This window comes from Anas platyrhynchos, chromosome 3, assembly GCF_047663525.1.
Source record: "Anas platyrhynchos isolate ZD024472 breed Pekin duck chromosome 3, IASCAAS_PekinDuck_T2T, whole genome shotgun sequence".
In the NCBI taxonomy this organism is placed as follows: Eukaryota; Metazoa; Chordata; class Aves; order Anseriformes; family Anatidae; genus Anas; species Anas platyrhynchos.
In genome coordinates, this window is record NC_092589.1 from 22,362,387 (window position 1) to 22,386,307 (window position 23,921).

A 23,921-nucleotide genomic window follows, 5' to 3' on the forward strand; every position below is an offset into this window, starting at 1 on the left:
TCGATTTCGAGATCGGAGTGCTTGGAAGCCCGCCTGCCCTAGGGCTCTCCCTTTCTATTTTTCATACTAATTTTTTGGGGGGGTGCTCTCTCGAAGGAGAGTGCTCGACCAGCCCGGGGCCGCCGCCCCCCGCGGGGGCTGCGCGGAGAGGCCGGGGATGCTCAGCAAGGTGCGGGGCGTTTGGGGGCCTCGGGGGGGGGGGGGGGTAGGGGAATGCTGTGCAAGGAGGTCAAAACAGCCCCATGCGGGTGGCTATCCTCTGCACTCTTGCCTCACTAGTCCTTTATATTTGTCCTTTTTTATTTTTTCCCCCTTATTTTTCTTCTTGCATTCCAGCCCAGGTTTCAGGCAGGTTAGATGCTTGCCCCACACGCCAACCCCCAAGCAGAGAGATTGGAGTATGTTACCGCGGAGTTAAAGTCTAACTCCTCTGCAGGTAATAATTAAAGAGCTTCTTTCTAAATCTCTTTCCCCCCCCGCAGAAACACCGAGGCTTTCTTTCGCAATAGATTATATTGATCGCACACACGGGCACGCTCTCCGCCGAGCCGCTGCTGATGGCAGGCGATCTGCTCTCCCTTCCCTGAACATGCTTCCCTGGACCTTCCTTTACTTTTTCTAGCTGAAAGGTCTCCTTAGGGCTGCATTTCTACAAATGCTTCCAAGCCCCCCCCCTCCCCAAGAAGCTCCAAATGCCAAAGGGGACTGACAGTCACTCAGCTGCACACATCCAGGCTGTGGCCGTGCCTTTGATTTTCACCCCGTATTTATATCGTGGGCGAGTTTAAAAATAAAAGATATACAGGACACAAAGTCACTGCCATCAGCAGGGGAATATCTCTGTCAAGCGGGAAGGCCTCCAACTTTTTCTAGCGGTGATGTTTTCCAAAGAAAACCTTCAGCCTCGTCCCAGCAGCCAGGCTGAAAGTTTTAGGGGCTCTCAGTTACTTGAGATCATAAACTAATCTGCCAGAGAAGTGCGGCACACACCTGATATCAAGGGAGGGTCAAGAGCTGCCCAGTTCCAGCTGGTCCTGCGTTTGATTTACTTCGGGCTGTTAAGATGTATGCTGTGGTGTTTTGATAAGAAAAAAGGAGTCAGCAGTTTGATTTGGCAGTTCCTTTTTTTTTTTTTTTTTTTTTTTTTTTACACCCTTCTCTATCTGAAGAGGACTGCAGGTTAAGCTAAGGAGTTGGTTTCTGCTCTTGAGGTGTTTTTTAGCAGAGGCTCTTGGTCTGCATGGGCTGTTAACACGTAACTGCATTTCTTACCCTCTGTAGCAAGTCAGACAGTGGCCTAAGCTTTCATGCAGCTCCTCTACCTCATGCCTTTGTGGGTGCTTGGCCTGGGCAGAGCACGTGGAGCACCCAGAAAGGCAGTGCCCGGGACACAGCTCGCCATGTGGGTGAGCTGCTTGGCCTCAGCAGTGCCCTACTACAGCCTGACATCTCCAGCCTCCTCTGCCACGGGGCCTTGCTGCCAAACTGCATCAGGCCCCTCAGAAATCAGCTCGGTACATGAACTCTTTCGTTTTACACCATACAGGCACATTCCTGCAAGCTGCAGCGCTGAGTGTGGGAGGGGGGCTTGTTCTTAGCTGAATGAATCTGTTACGTGCTGGTCTCCCGCATGCCTGCTCTGCCCTCTCCTAAAGCCCCCCCAGACCTCCAGTCACAGTCTCGGAGTGTTAGACAACACCGAAGGGATGTTCTCTCCGATGCATGCATCTGTGTCACCTGAAGGCTCCCAGTAACCCTGCAGAGCAGAGGCACACCGCACCGGCAGCACGCCTCAGAGGCGGCAGCAATGGTGCCAAAATGGGGGATGCAGAATCAGGCCAGGAGTTTTGGATCCTACCCCTGCTTTTTTTTTTCCTCCTTTCCTCCTGTTTTAGTTTCTCTGCCTGTAAAATAGGAAAGTAATAGCCACTGACCCTATTGCCTTTCCACGAGGCAATTACTGTTTGAAAAAAAAGTCAGAAAGCCTCAGAGGACATAATCTGTGACAATAGTCGGAGGTGGACGCACTGCCATTCCTCGTGTTGTGCTTGGCTAACGTTTCCCAGCACCGACCATATTTTCTGTTGCATGTAGCTTTAGAAAAAACATCATCACTTAGACTGAAAACTGATATGCTGACTGTCTGTACCGGGATGATTATTTTGAAAATACCTGCCAAAACAATTTGTCCATTTCCAAGAACAAGGTTATGGAAAAATAAACAGTTTTGCTCATACTAAAAAAATGGAAACTTTTTCCTTTGAAATGCTCTACTGCCCTCAGGCTTTGAAGCACAGACTCAAAATGTGACCTTTTTCATTTAAAAAGCTCCTTTCCCTCTCTCAGAAAATTATCCAAATATGGCTAACTTGCAAATATATAGACTTTTTTTTTTTTTTTTTTTTTTTTTTTTTAATGAGCACACTCTCAGTCACGGTTTCTTTTATATATTTTTTCTGATAGTATAAATTGTTAAAGATTGGTCCTAACTGAGGACAGAAGCTTAAGGGTACTGTGGTAAAGCTAGATTTCCACACTAATCCCCACCTCCAAATTTTCCCTGTGAGCCCGAGCTTTGGCACAGGATCTGAGAGGTAGGAATCCTATCTCCTCTAAGCTCCAAACGATTTGAAGGTTGCATCAACAAGAAAGGTCTCTGCATGAATACGACAGGGAGAAAAATCCACCCTGTGACAGAGCAGGCAACAGAGGCAGCCAAGCAGCCCAGAGAGAAAAAGCGGGACTGGTGTTTGGAGGCAGGAGCCTGGGACTGATTAGGTAAGGAGACACAGAGGTTGCGTGGAAAAAGCAGAGAGAAAGCGTTCGGTTGAGGAGCCTGGAGGGGAGAAAAGGGACTGGCAGGGCAAGGATAACAAAACCATCTAATGTTGTCAGCCAAGAGCAAGGATACGTAATTACAGGATGTCCAGAATAGCTGGGCTGAATTTTATTTGAAACATAGTAAAATCGTGAAAGTCAAAATGTTTTATTTCGGTGTTATTAGCTGATGCATTTCAACTCCTCAGTTCAGCATTAATGCTTGTTATTTTGAATAGAAGCTGTTTTCTGATGCTGGAAAGAATTAAATGACCTTCAAGAGAAGTATTTCTGAGCCTATTCAAAATATTTTTAAATGATTTTTGTGTGTGTCTGTGAGTGACAACCAAGCTAGTGGAACACGTTACATGTTCCTCACTAGCTGTAATGTGAGGCACTCAGGTGTTAAGGCAGTGACTAACCTGAGGGTTTCAGAGCACCTTTATTCACTTTCTCTGCACAAGAGCACACAAGAGTTTATTCCACCAATTTCCTAACACACAAATGGAGCCCTGTAAGGTACACTTCCTCTGGGGGCGAGTCACAACTTTGTAGTTTTTATTCACTAGATGTCTGTCTAGTTCATCACAAAATTGGGTGCTGTTCACAGAGAAGGCAGACTGTTACAAGAAGAGAAAGCAAGGCTTCATGGCAATGTGATAGCTGAATTTGGCTAAATGAGTTTGTATCCATTCCCATTTCACCTCAAAGCTTCCGTAATGTGGGGAAAGTCACCTCAAAATGTAATGATAAGGTGAGATTTTCATATTATGAGGGCCCATCATCAAATTCTGGGGTCTGATTTGCTCAAGCAAATCCCTCACTGTTTTAGACAAAGTCCATGGGATTGTACATTAACTGTGCCAAGGGATGCAGAATGCCAAATGGGCTGAAAAAACTAGCAATTGGCATCTCTAATTGGGTACTCTAAATTAGTGGGCACTCCTGACTTTAATCTAATTTGTTTGGAGCACAGATTTATTAGAAGGATACAATTATCTCATGGCTTCCATTTCAGGTTGTAAAAGATGTTTGCTAAACACACTGTACTATCCTATGGTGGGGAGAGGAACAGCAGAAAAATAAGTGTTGGGTTCAGACTGGGATTTAAGTTGTGTGCCCCTACAAAGTCCCACACAGGTAAACTTAACAGTAGGAACTAACTGCTGAAGAAAGCCTTGCTCACGTACTACCTTGAAGGACAAAGGGTTGCCTGTGAAAAAATCAAGCAGAAAAGTCCTACTGCCCTGTTGAATTGCATTCTTTTACCATTTAACATGAATGGAAGAAACATTTTTTTTTTTTTTAAAGTTATTTATGAAAAGATGGATGGAGAGGGAGGAAAAAAAAAAAAAAAAGAAGAAGAAGAAGTCTAGGATGTCTGAGAACATGTAAATAAGGTGCTAACCCATGTCCCTACCAGTGACAGCCCTTTTATCTGGGACACTTCCATTTCAGACATATGTCCTAGCAACTTGCCTTTTAGTTACCACACAATCTCCTTCTGAACTAACATTTTTGCTATGACATAGTCTAAATTTTGAGGAAAACTGTGTTTCCTGGAAAATTCTTGATCATCTGCTCGTACATAACAGCGTAACTAAAGGCTAAATGGTGAAACATCCATGCGAGGGATTGGTACTAAGCATTGTGATCAGTGTTCATTCAGTCTTTTTCTACTACTTTGTACTGTTTTTTAAATGTTTACCAAGTCTGTAATGCTCTTTTAGTTTGTTTGTTTGTATGTATAAAATATTATTTCACTATGCAAGTCTTATTCCCTACCTAATATATAGCTGTTCTTCTTCATTTCCTTTGAAGTATAGGTTTTTATATCTGTTCATTGATTTTTGATTCCTTATAGATTTTATTTTCTTGTTTTTTTTTTTTTTTTTTTTTTCACTTCATTCAGACCCCTGGTAAATTTAAGGGTTATTAGTGATATCTCACTTATCTTAATAAATGTTATTTATTTATTTATTTTTATTTTACTTTTTGGGGAGTCATCTGCTTCAGAAAGGTAGCAGATTGATAATTTTATTATTTCAGCTCATCTGCTGATCAGGTTCAACACAAGTAACTTTTTTGTCTTACCAAAGTTAAGCATAATAGTAAAAGAGTGATTGAACTGGAAAGTTCAACTACTCTCTGCCTTGTTTTGCTCAATTAGCACATATTTAATTGCTTATTTATTTGGTAACACTGGCAGTTATCCACTGGGAACGGGACTAAAATATTCACATGATTTCAAGTGAGTGGATGAGCCATTAACAATGTAGTTTGCTCTACAGAGGGCTGGATTTGCACAGTCCAAATGACTCAAACTTTCAGAATTGTGTTTTCTGTATTACAGCACGGTGAGGTTCCAGAATCACTCTCCTTGCAGTCATAAAGCTAGGAAGTGCAATCACCAGGCATGTGGTCCTGACCTCAGTCTGAGGATCCTTGGCCTAGAGTCAAGCAGTCGCTGCAGTTACCGAAACAGCCAAATTAACTGTCTGCTTAGCCATGGATTAAAATTCATCCACTGATCCAAGACAGTAAGTGAGACAATAATTTGCTACTCCTACTTTGCTTCACAGCAGATCCTCATTTAGAATAAAGCTGCAGTTCAGCATCAGTTTTTATGCCCAGAAATAATCATGATGGCATTGTAAAATTGTACCTGTAATAACTTGAACAAATGGGATAAATACATGCAAATGTAAAACAAGAAAACGGATCCAGTTCTTAGTAATGCAGAGACTGTATGACAGCAGAGTATAAAGATAGCTTCAGGAGTCCTGATGCAATCAGCAGCCACCATTATTTTGAGTAGTAACTCGTAACAAATAAAGTGCTATTTCCTCTGAGTAAGGACTTCTTCAACATCACTTTTACCACCACAACCTAACTCTCTGCTTCTCTAGCAAACCACTGACTTGATTGAAATGCTATAAACTGCTTAATGCTTTCTAGAGACATCAAATATGTGAAGTACATAGTGCATAAAAGTGACAGCTCATTTCAAGACCAAGCAAAACAAGACTGACCAGCTATGGAACAGAGCCTATATATATATATATATATATATATATATATTATCATTGTTAGTAGATGTTGCACTTGTATTTAGTAACGAAGCAGTATAAGCTTCAAACTCCATCATTTTTATACCAATATGCAAGACAGAACAACTAGTGCGGTCTCAGTTATGCAATGCAAGGATGGCCATCTGCTGCTGAGGAACTGATTTTGACCCAGATAACAGCAAGTGTTTGTGTATCACAGACAGAAGCTCATAGTGTGACATCTGCACCTCCATTGAACAACATTAATAAAAACACAACAACTTAACAAAAAACAACTTCCAGGCATAGTATGAGTCATATTGATACAGTATATTAACTTCTGTGTTTGTATACCCTACATTATCAGTCTCTTTGCAGAGCTAAATTCCCCTCACAATGGCCAATAATAATAAAAACAAAACAAAACAAAAAAAAAAAGAGAGAGAGAGAAAAGAGAAAGAAAAAAAAAATCTATTCTTGTCAGTGTATCTGACCAAGTCAAAGATCTGATATCCTTGTCAATAAAGCTTTACTATTGCTTGTGATGATAATCCTGTACCATCCCACCCTTGAGGTGACTATATCTCAATCATGAATGGAAAGATCACTATGTAAAACTACGTACCCACTTTGATGTACAGTAATTTGACTGTATCTCCATGTATCTTGGAAGGCGCCAAAACAACAGTAGGGGTCATGGTAAATCATTTGAGTATAAGGTTAACGCTCATTGCAATAGCATTGCAATATTTCATAGGTACATGTGCAAAGGCAAAGGTTTTATTCATAAATATACTGATGATATAATTGCCTTGGACCCTCCCAGCATAAATTTAGAGAGAGAGGAGTGAAATAAAAGATGACTCTAATTTTCTGGCTATGAGGATGCCTCTTCCCACCAGCAGTGGCTGGTCCATCTTTGTCACACTCGGCGTTACAAAACTCCCCACTCGCTCACCCGTATCACCACCAGAGAGAAGGTGAAAGGCAGAGCTGTCTGAGGAAGTAAATTTAAGATGATTAAGATAGTCTGGACTTGCTGTATGGCCTCAGTAGTTCACTCATGAAGGCTTGCAAAGGCAGAAATGGTAATTAGGCACCCAGTCTAACTTTCACAAGCAAGGGGCAACCTCCTTAAAGGCAGAGTGCCTGTCTCTCACTGAGTTCAAACTGTCATGAAGAGCTACAGTGTTTAAACTACTTTCATGGGGTGAGGATTTTCCATATTTATTTATTTATTTATTGGTTGCAGTTAGTCCACATTTATGTGAATGAGAAGCATATACAGGTTTAGTTGTGACACTTCAGCAGAGAAGTGGAACGTGCTTTAGATCTGGCAGCTAAAATGTGTGACTTACTAAGTTTAGCTCTCCCACCAAGTATTAGAATTGCATTTAAACTAAGTATCCATGACAGAATGTTCTGACAACAAAAAAATGGAAATTCTTGAAATTTTGAAAACTGCAAATACTTGAATGCTTGCTGTCAAATGGAAACTACTGTAAAAGCAGTCACTGCACGCTTTCAGTGTGATAGACATATCAATGTCCTATCTTATACAGCATATATGGGCCAGGACAACAGCAAGCAGAAAGCTCAGTAAGCCTCCATCTTCTGCTTGGACAAAATGAGGTGATGATGAAGAAGGGAAAATATGTAGAACTACATATGAAGATGAGGATCGTACATATACATGGATGAGGCTGAAGATGAAACAGTCTCATAAATAATGGTGCTGAGATGAATAAAAATAGTTACTTCCCAGCCACCACACAAATCGTCAACACTGCCCTATGTTAATGATTTACCATTATGTTATGAGAACCTGAAAAGTATGTTTTTTCTCAGTGACTACACACTTATTTCAATATGCCTTACTAATGAATTAACATACCTTTGCTATTCGTTTCATGAAAATGCAGGTAAACTTTCCCTAAATACTGAGAACTGTAAACCTCATGCTAGAGTTGTGCTGAGGGAGAGTATTTAAAAAAATAAAATCTAAAATGAATTAAAGTCTTGTTTTATTTAGTGGAAGAGTAAAGACCTATAGTATATGTGTTTAACTAGAGCCATAAATGTACCAACATTCTTAAATGTACTAATATTTTTAAACATATGAGTGAATCAAGTAATGGACTGGAACAAAGCATACTATTAGCAATGCTGCAGTCAGAGTCAGTTTGAAGTTAAGCAGACAAGTAAATTTAAACACAGAAAAAGAGATTTTTAGCTCAATAAATTTACACCAAGGACTTTTTTTTTTTTTTTTTTTTTTTTTTTTTACTGTTTAGTAATAGTGTTTTTTGGTGGGAGAGATACACCTATAATCTGAAAGTGCTAAGGAACCTCTCTTTCTTCAGGAATAACTTATTGCCTGCATATTTATATCTTCCCCAACATTTATTTAGAAACTATTATTTATCTTGAGACAGGAAGATATCAAATCCTGCTTTTTCTTCAGATTAGAACCTACTGGCAATCACTCAGACATGTCTGTGCCATAGACAAAAAGAGATTCAGACCTTTCATACTGTGCTTGGCACCTTGTGTGGAGATGTTACATCCCATAAGCTCTGCAGGTGGTTAGGCTGCCAGGGCTGGCTTCCCGGAGCTCCACTCCTTAGCTACAGAGTTGTCTTCTCCTAATGAGAACCTGGAACAAGTCTTGTATCTTAGATGACCTGGCTTGTCATTTGGATCAATCTCTTTACTAAGAACTGTTGATTCCTCACCTGTACATCTGAGGTACTGACTGTGCCATCTATTTAAAGAGTTTGTTTATTAATTTCATTCATTTATTTTTATGGAAACAATTTATTTGCTGGATAAGCATTCTCTTTGCTTTGGACACCAACATCCAAAATGAATCAAGGCTGACCATTTTCCTTCACAAATCACTCTGTCTTTCCCCCCCTGCCAAAAAGAAATCTCTTCTTGTTGAATAGGAGATACCATGCTGGACCATAAAAATGGTCCACCTTCGCTAGTGTACCATGGTTTGGATGGTACTGGCCAGAATCAGACAACCAGGAAAAATGCTGGAACTACACCATAAGGAAGTGGAAATTATCTCCTGGTAGACTTGCTCTGATTTCTAAGATTCAAATGGTGCCTCTTGCTTCAGTCAGGGGAAAAGCTTATTGACTTTTACTTAATGTTGGATCAGGACATTAATACGTCATATTAATATGAAGTTCCTCAGAAAAGCATGTTTATAGTGTCAGCATCAATTTCAAAGAAGCCTAGACTTTTAAGGCTGTGTAAGCACAATGGCAGGTTTCTCCTTCTGCTCATTTGTTCTTCCATATTAAACAATAACTTCAAATACCAACAATTGACAAGGTGAATTTTACATTCACCTACACCAAATGCATTTTAGAATAATAAATGTTAGAATTGTATTAGCATTAATGGAAAACATTATGTTTCTGAACTCTTTGTCATTTTATTCAGCAAAGGAATTGAGAAGATGACATGATCAGTAGGTAGGAAAAATATCTGTGGAGATGCTACTCACTATTACTGTTGAACGAACATGATACTTATGGAATAGATAAGGAACTTTCTGATCTTACACTTCAAGACTTAGAACGTGCAAATGCCTCTGAGAGTACTATTAATTTCATTGGATCTTGAATGTTGACAAGATAAACCAGTGCTAAAAAGGCTAAATCTTCTGTTTATGGATAGCCCAGATACTTAATGCAGCTTCCTTAGGGCCCACAGCTGATTTTTAACAATGTGGGGACAAGCCAGTGACCCTGTGCTCTTGTTTGGGAATGTCTGACCACTCACCAGTCCCAGTTGCTCCAAAATAGCCACTGTATAGGAACCTACTGGTGTTTAAAATGCACCCAGTTCGAACTTCTCTGTGTTGTTACCAGGATATAAGCTATATTGTTGCTTTGGAGTGAAAGCACATTTTGCTGTCTGAAAAATTTGCAAAAGTTAAGAATAGATCAAGGAAGAATTAAATGGCTTCCATTTGAAATTTCATGTTAGATTTATGAAAACTACTTTAATGAAATGAAGATGGAGCACTTAGACTGAATGCAGTAAAAAGGTGACGTTAGCTTAAAATAATGAGAAAAATATATAACTAAATTATATGAATATTGTATATATATATAAATTATATAAAGTAAATAAATAAATTAGACATTGTAGAAATATGACTAAGAAATTGTAGAAATATGTCTAATAAATTAGACATAGTAGAAATATGACTAAGACCTGTGCAACTAGTAATGCAATTGAAAAAAGAGATATACATATGTTAATATATCTGTGTGTAGAAATTTATAATTGAAACAAATCCTATTTGCTACATATTTACAACTTTATCATACCAGGACCATAAAGCTGTATTATCCCAGGCAATTTATTGTGTGTGTTTTTGTTTTCTCCTTCTGTGTACATACCTAAACCATGAAGAGAAAATGAGAGCACTAGGAAAATCCAAACACTTTATTTAAAACAAAAAGTGTAATTGTTCAGAAATGGGCTATTGACTTTCACTGGGTTAAACAGCTCATGTAGTGATTAGGCTTGAAGCTATAATTGTTCTTGTCACCCAAACTCTGCTCAGTCAATATCTTTTTATCATATACATTTTTAATCACATATTAATAAACAAGAAGGTGTGCTTTATTGATGGCTGGATTAGTTTATTGACCAACTCGACAACTCTATGTATGGTTTCTGAACACAGAAACAAGGTCAATGTGTAAAGATGAGGAATAGTAAATTCACCATCTTTAATATACTTCATTCTAGCCATCTACTTCCTATCTTAAGGTGATACAATCCATACAGGTTCTTCATTTAAAAAAAATCATATTTGAAACAATCTCACTGTTAAAGTACATTTTGGATTGAGTTTTAGGAACTATAAACTATGAGGTTCTCTAATTCAACATAATTTTGTCACCTTGACACAAAACTGTTACTTTTTAAACCTTTGAGAAATCAAAGTTTCAGACACTTGTAGATTCTTCTAAAATATTCTTTAATTAAATATGGTTTTGAAAGTTTTTAGATTTTCAGATTCTCTTGAGATAAAACTCTATGCACCCTCCTCATCAATTCTTTCAGTTTTTCTCTCCATGAATTGCTACTGCAAGCATTCTTTTCTAATAATTCAGGTTTGGAATGATGGCCTCTAAAACAATGTACAACATTAACAATTAAGACAATAACAGAACATGTCAGTACCTGTGTGTATTCTTTCCTGTCAGACAAAAACTGTGTATAGGAACTCACATTTCCTTTTTTAGAATTATTTTTCAAAAGGATGGAAAATATAGTAGAAATAGATCTGTTCATCAGAATCTCCATTTGTACAGAATACTGTTTTGTAATAAGAAAGTATTCAATTGAAAATATTTTTATGAATCTGTCTATCAAATGCTCACATGATATCCTAAAAACAAGAGTCGTTTGTTAAAACATCTGACTGCAGCATGCACAGAAGTGCACATCAGCCAGACACAAGGATGAAATGTGTTTCCAACCTGAAGTTCATAGTTGCCAAACCCATCCAAAAACTCTTCTTCTTAAGGTATGAGACTAAAATAGGGCAAAATGTTATTTACTGCAGTACCATATATCAGTATCTCTGATCTTACCGGTGTCTTGCACCTGAACTGTTTAGGTGGTGAGACATGAAAGAAACAAAACAAAACAAAACAAAAACAAACCAAACACCAACATCAGTTCCCACTCTCTCTAAACCATACACAGAGATAGCCTATTCCAATGCCGCACAACCCTTTCAGTAAAGAAATTTCTCCTAATATCCAACCTCAACCTCCCCCGGTGCAACTTGAGGCCATTTCCCTTTGTCTTATCACTTGATGAAGTCTCTTGTCCCATACAAAAATTGTGTTTTGTCTTTCCCTCCTAAGTACAGCATTATCAGCTTTGTTTTCCAGGCAGACTCATTCATGTACTATCTGACAATATTTCTCTTCTTTCTAGGTCCTTTTATGATACTATCTGGATTCATACTGTTTTTCTAGGAAGAGAGAAAACATATCTCAGTGCAATCCAAAAGTGCTCTTCCGTGCCTTTGACTCTGTTTAAAAGATGTACCACTTTTGTTTTTTTTTGCAAGTGTTACTGTATAATCATCAGGCTGCTGGTGAAGGGAAACACTTAAGATCCATATACACTAATGTGAAAATGGCTAGTGTAATGATGAAGAGAAAATTGCTAGGATAAAACAAAACGCAATGCAGAAATGCACCCATACCATGTGCAGGGTAAAATCCCACAGATGACTAACATACTGGCAAAAGCATTCATATTCACATGAATGTTATCCCTGTAAAAGTGCCAAGTGCACCAAGATGTTGTGTAGAAGTTCTGGTCATGTAAGGTAAAGCTTCCCAGAGGCACCCTTTAATTGGTCTAATTTTCCCTGCCAAACACCATCAAAGTTCTAGATGTTCAGGCCAGGTCTTGTCACTTTATTATTTCATCACTTTTTGGATTACCTACTCTCAGCAAAAATGCTCTCAAACATATTTGCTGCCTCTATGTTTCTCTCCCCTTTGCATGCATGTACACAAACACACCTCCTTCCGTAAGAGCCTTGGTAAACCCTTACAAAATAAAGGAAAATAATGGAGCTGGAACTACTATTCAACTCCGTAAGGTAAACGGCTGTCCAGATACTTTTAAATTTCAAGGGCAGGCATAGGAAATCTTCCCAGCACATTAGAAACAGAGTCCGCTCTATTTCTTTTTAATTTCCAGCCTTTTTGAGGAAAAACACACACACACAAAAACAAATTCCAAGAGAAATAAAAAAGTAAAACACAACACAACAATTCAAGCTGTGTTCCATATGCTGCTTCTTACTCCCTGTGTAGATACGTAGGAAATACATGGAGTTAGGTTAGCACAAGCATTTCTGGGAAAGTTGTTATTAAAGGGAAGGCAACTGCTAAAGTCAGTTCATGAAATGACTGAGACGAGTACTGCACTCAATGAATAGGCTGTTTTCCATAGTAGTAATACAAAAAATCATGCCAGCGTGGGATGACTCACCACAAATAGGTGGGTTTGACTCTTGGCTCTGACATTGACTTATTGCATGGCCTTAGGCAAATCCCGAAACATTTGTTTTTACTTCTCCATTTATGTGATTTGAATAATACTTCTATACCTGAAGGGGATATTTTAAGATACAATATGTTTAAGATACTACAAAGATTTTAAATGCTATAACATAGCTACGCCTCATTAACAACGTCAGGGTAAAATAAACACTGGGATGATTTAGGTAATGTGGTACATGTTCCTGGAACTGAGAACTTCGCTGAACAAAGAGCAAAATCTTCAAAGAGCCAGAAGTAAGGGAAGGTACAGCCCATTGCAAAGCTGAAGTACTTTGCAAGGGTGGATGAATTTATAGGGAAGGAAAAACAAGTTTGTTTAATAGGCAAAAGTTCAGTCTTCATTAATTATTTAAGTGGTTAGGCAGAAAAGCAACACACACTCAGGTGTGGGTGAAGAAAACAAAAAACATAGGCCTCAGTTCTCCATGTGTATTGAAGCTAGAGAGGATTTTGCAAGGGTGAGACCTGACAGTTTGTTTTTGTTGCCTATATAGTATGAAAACTGTAGTACCAAAAGAGATCCCCTCCATGTGAATCTTCCTCTCCTGTTAGGAAGGGGAGATACCTTCACTGAAACAGCAAAAAGTGCTCTGCAGGGCTCACCAGGACTTCATCATGCAAAAAGGATGGCTCTTATCCTGGTGAACTTTCCAGCAGGGGAGAAGGCCAAGCTCAGTGACAGAAGGGTTGGAAACTCTGCAAAAAGAGACGGGCCCCAGAAAAGTCCCTGGATAGAGATTCTGTGGTATGTTAACTGGATTGAACTGATGCTATCAGGAGGCAGGAGCAAGGCTTGCAGCACAGACTGAAGTGAGGGGGCCCAGACCTCTGCCTAGGGACTGTGGGCCTGTCACCAGTGTCCTTAAATACTGCTCAGAACAGAAGGGATGCATTTCTGGGCTAACCCAGAGAGAGGCAACTCCAACCCACAGCATATCAGATAGGAAAATACAACAGCATTAGAACTTCTGAGATTTTCTTCCTTTTTTGTTTTCTCTAAGCTATTTTTCCATACTTGGGACCTTAGTTAAAAACTGTACTCTTAAAAGAATGGTGATGGGAAGCCTGATAGCATAGAGAATGGTATAAAAGTATGTGAAATTGGGTTAAGTGCTATACAGGTAGGAGGGAGAAGCTCGAGCTGAGTGAGGATGAAGAGAAGAAGCTGAAGTGGATGTTGTTAAAGTGAGGGAGGATGGAAGAAGAGAGACATACCTTCAGCGGTGGTCAGTGGCAGGGAATGGGTAAAACAGTAAAGTTTGAAATACTAAGAAGTGAGACAGTCAGTGCCAAGATCTACTTTTTCGTTAGATGTTATTCTTTTGGTATTTCAGTAAACCCGAGAACACAAGTCGAGTGGCCTGACCTTGAGTGGGTTGTGATCTAGACAGGACCTCCAGCTGCTGGAGATAAACTTTGGTCCTTTTCACTGGTTTGGCAGGAAAGGACCAGGAATCTGCCCAGTCTCCAGCCCAGCTCAGGTTATTTTCACAGCAAGAAGCCCTGACTGTGATCTCTGAGACTGCTCAGTGATACAAATCTAAATGCTGTCTGTGGAGAGATCTGGGAGACTTGCCTCCAAAGAGCAGTTTTAGTCCTGGACCCATTCAAATAGTGCAGTATGTATGAATGGGGCAGGCTGGACTTGCCTCATGTCAAAATCAAGGTAATTTTGAAGTTGCCAGTATAGGCTACTCCTTGGTAGATGTTACTGAATGGGGCAGTAGCTGTACTTCAGACACTACAACTATTTATCTGTCATATTTACTGCTTATGACTACTCTAAATGTAGGTACTGACTCAAGAATGCAGTTCAAGATCCTAATGTATTTCTGGATATAGAACAGTTTCCTGTACCAGAAAAGAGATCAGTTTACAAACTGGAAATACTTTTAAGTACTTCATTGATAGACATCATTTGAGAGACACAAAATCAAATTCATATTAAACTAACAAAGCTGATACATTTTTACTACATCTGCAGACCACAGAACACTTTGCTTTCAAGAAAAATTGAATAAATCACAGAGCTTTCTTAAGGAGACTTCTCCCCTTGTCTTCAGAAAGTCCTTAATGTGACATCTGTCCCTGCACTGTCACCTCTTTTAAAACTAACAAATGCATGACATATAATACAAGATTTATAAATTAAAGAAACCCACCCCTTTTAAGTAATATTCTTTAAATCTCGGTTTCTGACAGTCCTCCTATTTGCTCAGTAACTGTAATAGGCGTATTTTTCAGAAAATAGTGAATAAAAACTGACAAGCCATCGGGAGAATCTGAATGCATAATTGATAGGGGCATAAATTAATATGATTAGGCCTTTATTGGGTGCCACTGCTGCCAAACCTACAAAAGGGGCATGGAATAAAACATGGCTATGTTCTCAGGGCTGATAGACATCAATATGTAATGCATATTATCTCAAGCCTTCTCATGTAGTCTGCTTATGACAGCACTCAACCTAATTGAAATTTTTATCTTTCTGTTGCATACAGACAGTTTTGACTAGCTGCTTCCAGGGAAAAGAGAGAAATCCAAATGACCCAAACGAAGGTTTCTCTGTAGAGGTATATACCCTTCTCGCAAATCACTTTAAAATGGCTTTCTACTTTCTGGTTTTCTAAAGCCATCTTCAGAAAGCAGCATGAAAGACATCGCAGGACTTGGTTTGCCTCTCCCCCTTTTAACTAAGCTTAACAGTGCATTTCCCTAAAAGAAATAAAAGAATCTAAAAATTTCTTCACAAAAATCAATACACTGTATGCTCACTTCAGCTGAGGCTTCATTTTGCTACAGTTCTTCATGCTGCACACATATAGTTTAGGAAGAAATAGTTTTCCTATTCATTATGCATTTTTTAATACTATCCCCTCCCTGACCTGTGAGGAAAAAGTTAAAAAATGAAGAACAGTTTCTTGAACTGACATCCATAATCTCTGTCCAAAAAATGTTGGTCAGCTGGCACAACATCTATTTCATCTGGATAGTACATTTTTTAAAACTTTTTTCCTTTTCAGTTCTTTTTAACTATGAATTCACACACTGTGAAATGAAATGCCATTCCAAAAACACGTTACTTGTCAGTTATAAAATGTTTCAAACATTTCCTTTAGATGAGAACTTAATGAATATACACTTTTCCTAAAGGGTTTTTGCTTTGACAAGCCAAAGCTAATTAGAAGTTCCACATTTAATGTTTTGCTCCTTATTGAAAAGTTCTGTACTGCAGGAGTGTTCCTGAGAATGCATGCTGCCATTACTAAATATTTTTATTACAACAGTGCTGGATGTTGTACAAATAAGATAAGGAGTCAGTTTCTGCTCTGTTGTTTGCAGTCTAGAATGGGATTATCTCTGGAGTAAGATGCATTTAACCTATAAAAATCAACACAGAAGGTGCAGAAACAGGTCCAACACCTCATTTCTGGCTTTACTGAAACTCACTTCCTAAGATAAAGGGAATAAATCTTAAAAAATATATTTATTTAAATTTAAATTTATTTATTTATGGAAATATTTAAAAGCCCACATATTTCGTTTGATAAATACAAATCATGTTATTGGTTATTTTTATGCTGTAACACAAAGACAGTATAGCTAAAAGATGCCTTTCTTCTCTTAATGGTCATTTTTTCATTCTTCTAACTCCTCAGTACATTATCATAAACCATAGGGCATCCATAAATATGAAGAGGCCACATGTTCTGTAGATTAAAGAATGACACAGACTTTGGCAAGATCCACATTCCTGCACCTGTTACATCAAGTAATTTATTTATTTCAGAGGCTATAGAGCACTCCTACACTCATTTTATATCTGCTACTGGTAGTTGCAAGTTCAAGACATCTAAAAACTGGTATGATTCCCTTTACATTTCTGTATTACGTACGTTTAGGGGACACCTAGTGAGAGTTTGGACCTGGGGAATGGACAATGAGAACTCATGAACCTTCCCTCAAACACCTTGGGAAACTCCAAGTCATTTTTGTCCTAGTATGAATTTGACATATAAATGACGTTATAATGAAAGACTACTAGATACCTACTGCTGCATGGTTTTGGTGCTATTCATTCTTACTTTGGTGCTTGCTTGAAAAGGTATCCATGTGGACCCTTGTTTATCAAGGACCTGGAGATGATTTGAGGCTGTAGAGATTTAAGGTCTGGAACCTTAAATTGTTTTACTGATTTTATTCTGTGTAGCTTCTATTTATTTATTTATTGTGTGTTATGTAGGAGTCATAGAAATCATGGAAACACAAGGTTGGAAAGGACCTACAAGGAATGCCAATATTTACAACTTACTGTCTATAAAGAGAGAAGAAACAGAGTAACGATCTTCAACACCCACCAAACCCACTGGTTAGAAAATGAAATCTCTTCAATGTATTTCTTCTGGGCTTGTTTCTTACTTAGAATGATATTTAATCCCTGAAAGGTTTCTCTCTTTAGAGTACAGCTTGGATTTGTAATTACTTTGGAAGGTTCTGAAGAGAGGAGTTACCTCGGCTCAGAAAGACTTAGTGATATGTGATTTGAGTGTATTGCAAGACTGACAGCAGAATGATATCACAATAGCACCAAGGACAATAGCTTAAGGTGAATTTCAGGGGACTGTGTCTTACAAATAATTTCATGTATTAATGGGTATTTTCCAGTTGATATGCTCTTTCTCAGGGGTCTGAACATGCAACTCTTCTAGTGGTACAGCTTGCAGCTCAAGATAGTGCTGTCTTGGATACTTGGAGGAACAGATGTGCAACAGCATGAATAGACAAAGTGAACTCATGACTTTAGTAGCCCAGGTTCTGATATGCTGGGTAACATCTTACACAACAAGTAAGCCTACAGAAGTCAGTATGAATAATGGTTTCAAAACATAGCTTTGGGTTAAAAAGGGTTATTCTAATCCATCTACAGGGTACGTTTAGAAGTCTCTCGACACAATGCAACTCCAAAACTCAAATCACAAGAGCTTACTTGAGTCTGTGAACAAAACCAGCATTCACATGTGAAACAGATATGGTGGCTTGCCTGTAGCCTGTGGGATATGAAGTTGGATCCTGCAGCCCAATTGGGTGCTGCCCAGGACTTGAAAGTTGTTTTGGTCACATAGGTTCTAGGGTCAAGATGATGCCAACCTGAGCACTAATATCAGAATGACCTCCCTTAAACAAATGCAAGCTGGTTAGGACTTTCACAGAAAAGTGATGGTGGTGGGGGCTAGTTGCTTTCTTTGCACAGAATTATGTAGATTCCTTGTAACTTTCACAGTAGTTTGTTAATTTGTGATGAACAATCAAGGCTTTATTTGACAGACAAACTTCATTAATTACTCATGAGAAAACCAAAACGCATCATGGCATAATTTTGGTGCCTGTAGGCCATGCTTTTTTGCTACACTACATACGTTATTATATGCCATGCTCCTCACTGAGGCAAAACAGATTTGAACTGTGTCTTACAGAGGATGCAGTAGATGAACCTAGCTTTCAAAGACACATTTTACCTGGAGATATTTCCCATGTAGCACAATATTTGAACTCTTTATTAGGAACCAAACATTGCAAGACTGAAAATGCTTAATAATACATGTTAAGTTTTGCATTATTGACCTTAAAGCCAGTCAGTGAATGTAGGCCCAAGTATATTTCATATACAGGAAAAGAGAGAAACTAACACCATTTCATAGGCACAAATGTGAATGACTACAGAAACTAAAAGCAGTATCTTCAGTGTTGCCATACAAAATCACAAGTATTAATGAGCTCATGGTATCTTTGCATGGTAGAGATGAGCTAGTATTCCTGCTTGCAGAGAGCAGAACTGAGTGAGACTCAGGGAACAAGCAATACATTTCCATAGAGATGAATGGCACTTGAGGACTTCAAATCTATCTGTATTTTTGAGGTCTATTCCTGCCCCACAAAATATATAGTATGAGTTCAAACAGGGTTTCTAAGCAGAGGTTGCAGAAGTTCCAGCTCTAAACCTCCACCAAACCACCCTATAGAGTATTGGCAGCACAAAACCACAAGTCTAAGTAACTGAGGCTTTTCAAGAGGCTAGAACTTGCCTAAAGTTAGCAAAGTAAATCCTCTATGAGGTGTTAATATTCCCTCCCCTCACCACAAAGCCCACTGAGGAATTTCAACATTGTGACATTTTCAAATTACCAAACTGAAATACTTTACATGTTAGTAAAATGCATTGTGCCGACCATGTTTTAACAAAGATCATTTATCACCTCTGGAAAGTTGCTGAGTAAATCCTTTTGACTTTGTGCTATCCCATTCATCCTTGTTTCAAATAATGTAATTCTAACATTGTATTGATATTCTTTTAGATTTTTTCCCCCTTCTTTTCCATTTAGAACTGGTTTCTACATACATTTGATGCAACTAAGTTTTATTATTTGTCTCCTTATGGAAGAATGCAGAAGACGTGCTCAGCTATATTGATCTCTGAGGAAATGTGGATGAGGTAGATAATGTGAAACCTTTTTGTCATTACTAACAGTTATATAGGTTGTGGAAACTTTCAGTGTTTGGCTGACTAGATAAGTTGATGCACTCACATTTATTTGATTGGAAAAGTATGGGGAGTAAACTGTGTCACCCCAGTTTCTGTAATGGAATTGATCTTTTGCGTATTAACACTTTTCTATTACAGGGAAGGAATTATGAGAGTAGAAACACCCCTTTCTTTCTGCTAGAATATATGGGAGACCAGTCTCAAAGAAAAGGGAAAAAACCTAAACAAGTTAAGAGGGACAACAATAGCACACAAGGCAAAGTGCTGAACTTTTCCACCTATAACCTTCAGAAACTGAAGGAGAAAGATATTACTGCTCTTGACTTTATTAGCTCCCTGCATCTCTTCCATCTGTGACAGACCTATGCCCTGCTTTCCATGGTCTGGGGGAGGTGCAAGTGGTAGGTACTTGTTAGGTTTTAGTTCAGTTGCAGAAGCAAAGACTGGTTCTTAGCTTGCCTCTGCTAGCTGGAATACCAGGTGGTAAGTTGGTTTATATGCAACTTGTTTAGGAGTTTGCCTAAAAGGTGAATGAATAGAAACAGAATGAGGCCCCTTTCAGTGGAAAACAATCACTTAATCGACTTTTTTTTTTTTTTTTTTAATTCTAGTTCCTCTCTATTTGCTCAGCATCTCAGCTCAGCCACTTTCTCTGAGCTTCCAGAATGCATTCAACATCTGCTTGACTGCAGACACTGAGACACATACACACAAACCTCTGCAAGCAAGTCCAAACCATGAAGTCTTAATTCTGGATCCAGGCTGTACTTCCCACTGGTCATAAGGAGATCTTTCACTCCTCTCTCATCACTCTTTCCCTCCCCACATATGTTACTGCTTTCTTGTCTGAACCCATTCAACCCTCTACTTTGGGGAGACAGTGAATAATCAAATTTACACATTTTTATTTTTCAAGATGTATGTTTTTGTTGATTTGATTTACAGTATGAGCACAAAAAGCATATGGATTGGCTTCAGTGAGGCAGAAGTATCTTGGCAGCTGGGAAAAGGGATCATTTTAAATACCATTGCTGTGACAATGTGGTCAATTCATGACATAGGATTACTGCTGTACCCAGTCCATGGAGGTAAAAAGCAGAAAGACAATATTTCTGCTGCCTTCACCTATTGGCTTTGAGGACCAGCTCTAACTAGAATCCAGCTGTCAGAGACAGCCTTTCAGCAGAGAGCAAACAAAAGCAAAGTTGCAACCACAGTCCTACCTGGCATGCTTTACAGCTGAGACCCAGCAAACCATTGTTACTGGACAAAGCTGTCCTTCTTGTAAATACCTGGGTATGAGACTGATATGCAGGCTCTTCTGAAAATAGACTGCATAGTGCCTTTTCAACCATAATCTCCCTTCCTGCTCCCCTGCACCCCTAAATGCTAAATGCATTTACTTCACTGGTTTCTCTCATTTTTTCTTTCTCCGCAGTCCTCCAAGCTGGTGAGCTGGCACAAGAGATGTTGTCATAAGACCTATTCGCACTTTTTTATTAATATATATTATTATTTAACATCAGCTTTCCCTGTGTATTAAAATACAAATCCATTAGGTTCACATCCATATGGTCAATCTTCTTTCCAAGTTGGTTCCTGACTGACCCACAATACAATTCCTGATGATGATTGCCATAAAGCTTATCTAATCACAGTAACTCCTGCACAAACTATAGGCTCTGTCCTGTCCTTCGTGACCCCTTATGCATTTCAGCTTTACATATAAGTTTAGACTAGCACTTTTTTTAATCCATTCTTACTTTAAACTAAACAAATCTCTGCCATGATTGTTAAAATTGGAAGATACAAGCACACAAGATGTCAGGTAAAATTTAAAATGAACAAGTTGTGCAAATAGGCAAAGTAATGCATGGTAGACAAGAGACACAGCTCAGAAAACCTGGCATAGAGGCACTGGCTTTAATTAGCTGTACCAATTAATGTTGTCCAAGAATATGGCCTGATTCTTAAGAGAATGTTTTGGATGTGTTAGAAAAATTGTGTGTATAAATTATAGCTGCCCTTATGACACTTTAACTTGAACGACCAGTACTTTATTCAGTCAACTACAATAGGTCTCACTGTCCTTGGCAGAATTACAGAGGTAATATTTTTTAACATGGATGAGCAGCTCTTGAACAATTTCTTCAATGTATTAAGCATGAACAAGCTTTTCTTCAACATCAGGTGTGCATGTCTTCTTTTTGCATCCATTTTTCTTCAACACACATATTTATTGTGGCCATTACAGGGAGGGAAACTTCCCTTCCAATAAATGTTTGTCTTCTCCTCCATCCCTTTTATGGGAACTCTCCAAACAGATGGAATGATCTTGTTTCATATACTTGCCTTATTTATTTATATAATCAAAGAAAATATTCACTATTCTTGAAGTATATTGCTATGAATTCTTTGTAGCTCACAAATGAAGTTACAGGCAAAAATGAAGACAGGCTAAGATAGATACTTCACTAAAGACTCCATTTTGCAGATTCCTATTGACAAGAAACCTCACTAGTTTAAAGAGAGCTTGTATTACTCACAAAATTGCAAGCTGAGCTAAAACGCAAAAGTAGAAAAAGTTTGGGGGCCTTGAAATATCCTCTACTGACAGCTGGACATAAAAGATTTGTAAACTGATGGATTAAGATGTAAGTATCTTCCCCCTGCACTCAGCTCTGGTGAGGCCGCACATCGAGTGCTGTGTTCAGCTTTGGGCCCATCACTACAAGAAGGACATGGAGGTGCTTGAGAGAGTCCAGAGAAGGGCTATGAAGGTGGCGAAGGGCTTGGAGCACAAGGCCTGTGAGGAGCGGCTGAGGGAACTGGGGTTGTTTAGTCTGGAGAAGAGGAGGCTCAGGGGAGACCTCATTGCTCTCTGCAACTGCCTGAAAGGAAGGTGTGGGGAGCTGGGGGTCAGCCTCTTCTCACAGATAACTAACTAGGCCTAGAGGGAATGGCCTGAAGTTGCACCAGGGGAGGTTCAGGTTGGCAATGAGGAGACATTTCTCCTCAGAAAGAGCAGTCAGGCATTGAATGGGTTGCCCAGGGAGGTGGTGGAGTCACCATCCCTGGGGGTGTTGTTCAAGGAAAGGTTGGATGTGGTGCTTAGGGACATGCTTTATGGATGAATAGGGGGATGGTTGGACCAGATGATCTTGGAGGTCTTAATGATTCCAACCTTAATGATTCTAAGATTCTAAAAGAAACATAGAACATATATAACAACATGACTAGTACAGATAGGTACACATTATTTCATCAAACTCTGTATCTTAGATTCTTTACTTTCACAAAGAAAATTGCCACCTGTTAGGGATTAAAAACAGAATATTCTTATTCTTTAATGCTAAGGATTTCATCTTTTCATTATCAATCTATTGCCAAAGCAGAGTTCCCCTCTGTGCCCCCCCCATTTTACTAATTTTTTAGAATGTATTACCTTGTAGTCATATTTTTTCCTTAGGTGAAGTACTGGTTACTTTACAGAAGAGCCTACCAAAGATTTACAAAAAAAAATGAGACAAATGTGCATCCTTAAGTGGACATATGTGCATATATTTATACCACACACATCCCGAAGAAAATTATATATTTAAAATTTTATTACTATTACCTCCTTCAAAGAAAAAGGTAGTCTGAACTTAATCCTGCTGTTTTTCTGAAGTTCAGAAATAAAGTCTAGCAATATAAGACATACAGAAAGACTTTTCTAGCCTACACAAAGTAGCATATTGAAAGAAAATGCCTTCATTTGCTTGGCTAAATTCTCATTTTAATTATTTGAGACTCCAAACTTCCTTTTCCTTTAAGTGGTATTCCTTAAAGTATGTCTTCTCAGCTCAAGTGTCAGATCAATTAATTTTTTCTCTCTTTGTTTGCTCTAGAGGAGACTTCTTTTATTACAAGAAAAGAAAAAAAAAGTACATATGTGATAGTAACTTTAATTATTGAAGGTTTTTGACACCACCGATGAAAACGCTCCCTACAAAGTCAGCTTTGAGCATAGCCAGTGACAATACTGTGAAGGTCAGTGTTCAGATTAGCTTGCTCACTGTAAAAACATATGGCAGATTTTTGTACTAATAGAAACAGTAGTGTGTGAACTGATTAAAAAAGTGAAAAACATATCCAGAATAATTAGAAGCCTCTGACACTAAGCAACTAAACAAGCTTCCTTAGGAAACAGAAACTTAAAACTGATGTCCTTGTCTGTTTCATCTAATCTAAGGTGACTTTGATTCCAAGAAATATTTTTTTTTAAATTAAGTTCCTTCTGAGACATTTGCCTGGCAGAATTCAGATTGATGGAAATAGAACCCTGATATCTTCCCTAATATTAAGCACATTGCACACCAGCATCCTGATTTTTCTCCCCTTTCA

The 23,921-nt window shown here is 38.7% G+C and overlaps 1 long non-coding RNA gene across 8 annotated transcripts in view; it reads left to right on the forward strand.

Moving 5' to 3' along the window:
- The window catches only part of LOC106015850 (uncharacterized), a 42,113-nt gene that overhangs the window by 6,441 nt on the left and 11,751 nt on the right, over positions 1–23,921 (forward strand). For 2 of the 8 annotated variants that reach the window (XR_011808075.1, XR_011808074.1), the window contains exons 2-3: positions 337–436; positions 5,171–5,357. This is a non-coding gene — a long non-coding RNA (uncharacterized lncRNA). The other 6 variants (XR_011808071.1, XR_011808070.1, XR_011808072.1 and 3 more) reach the window with 6 other exon arrangements.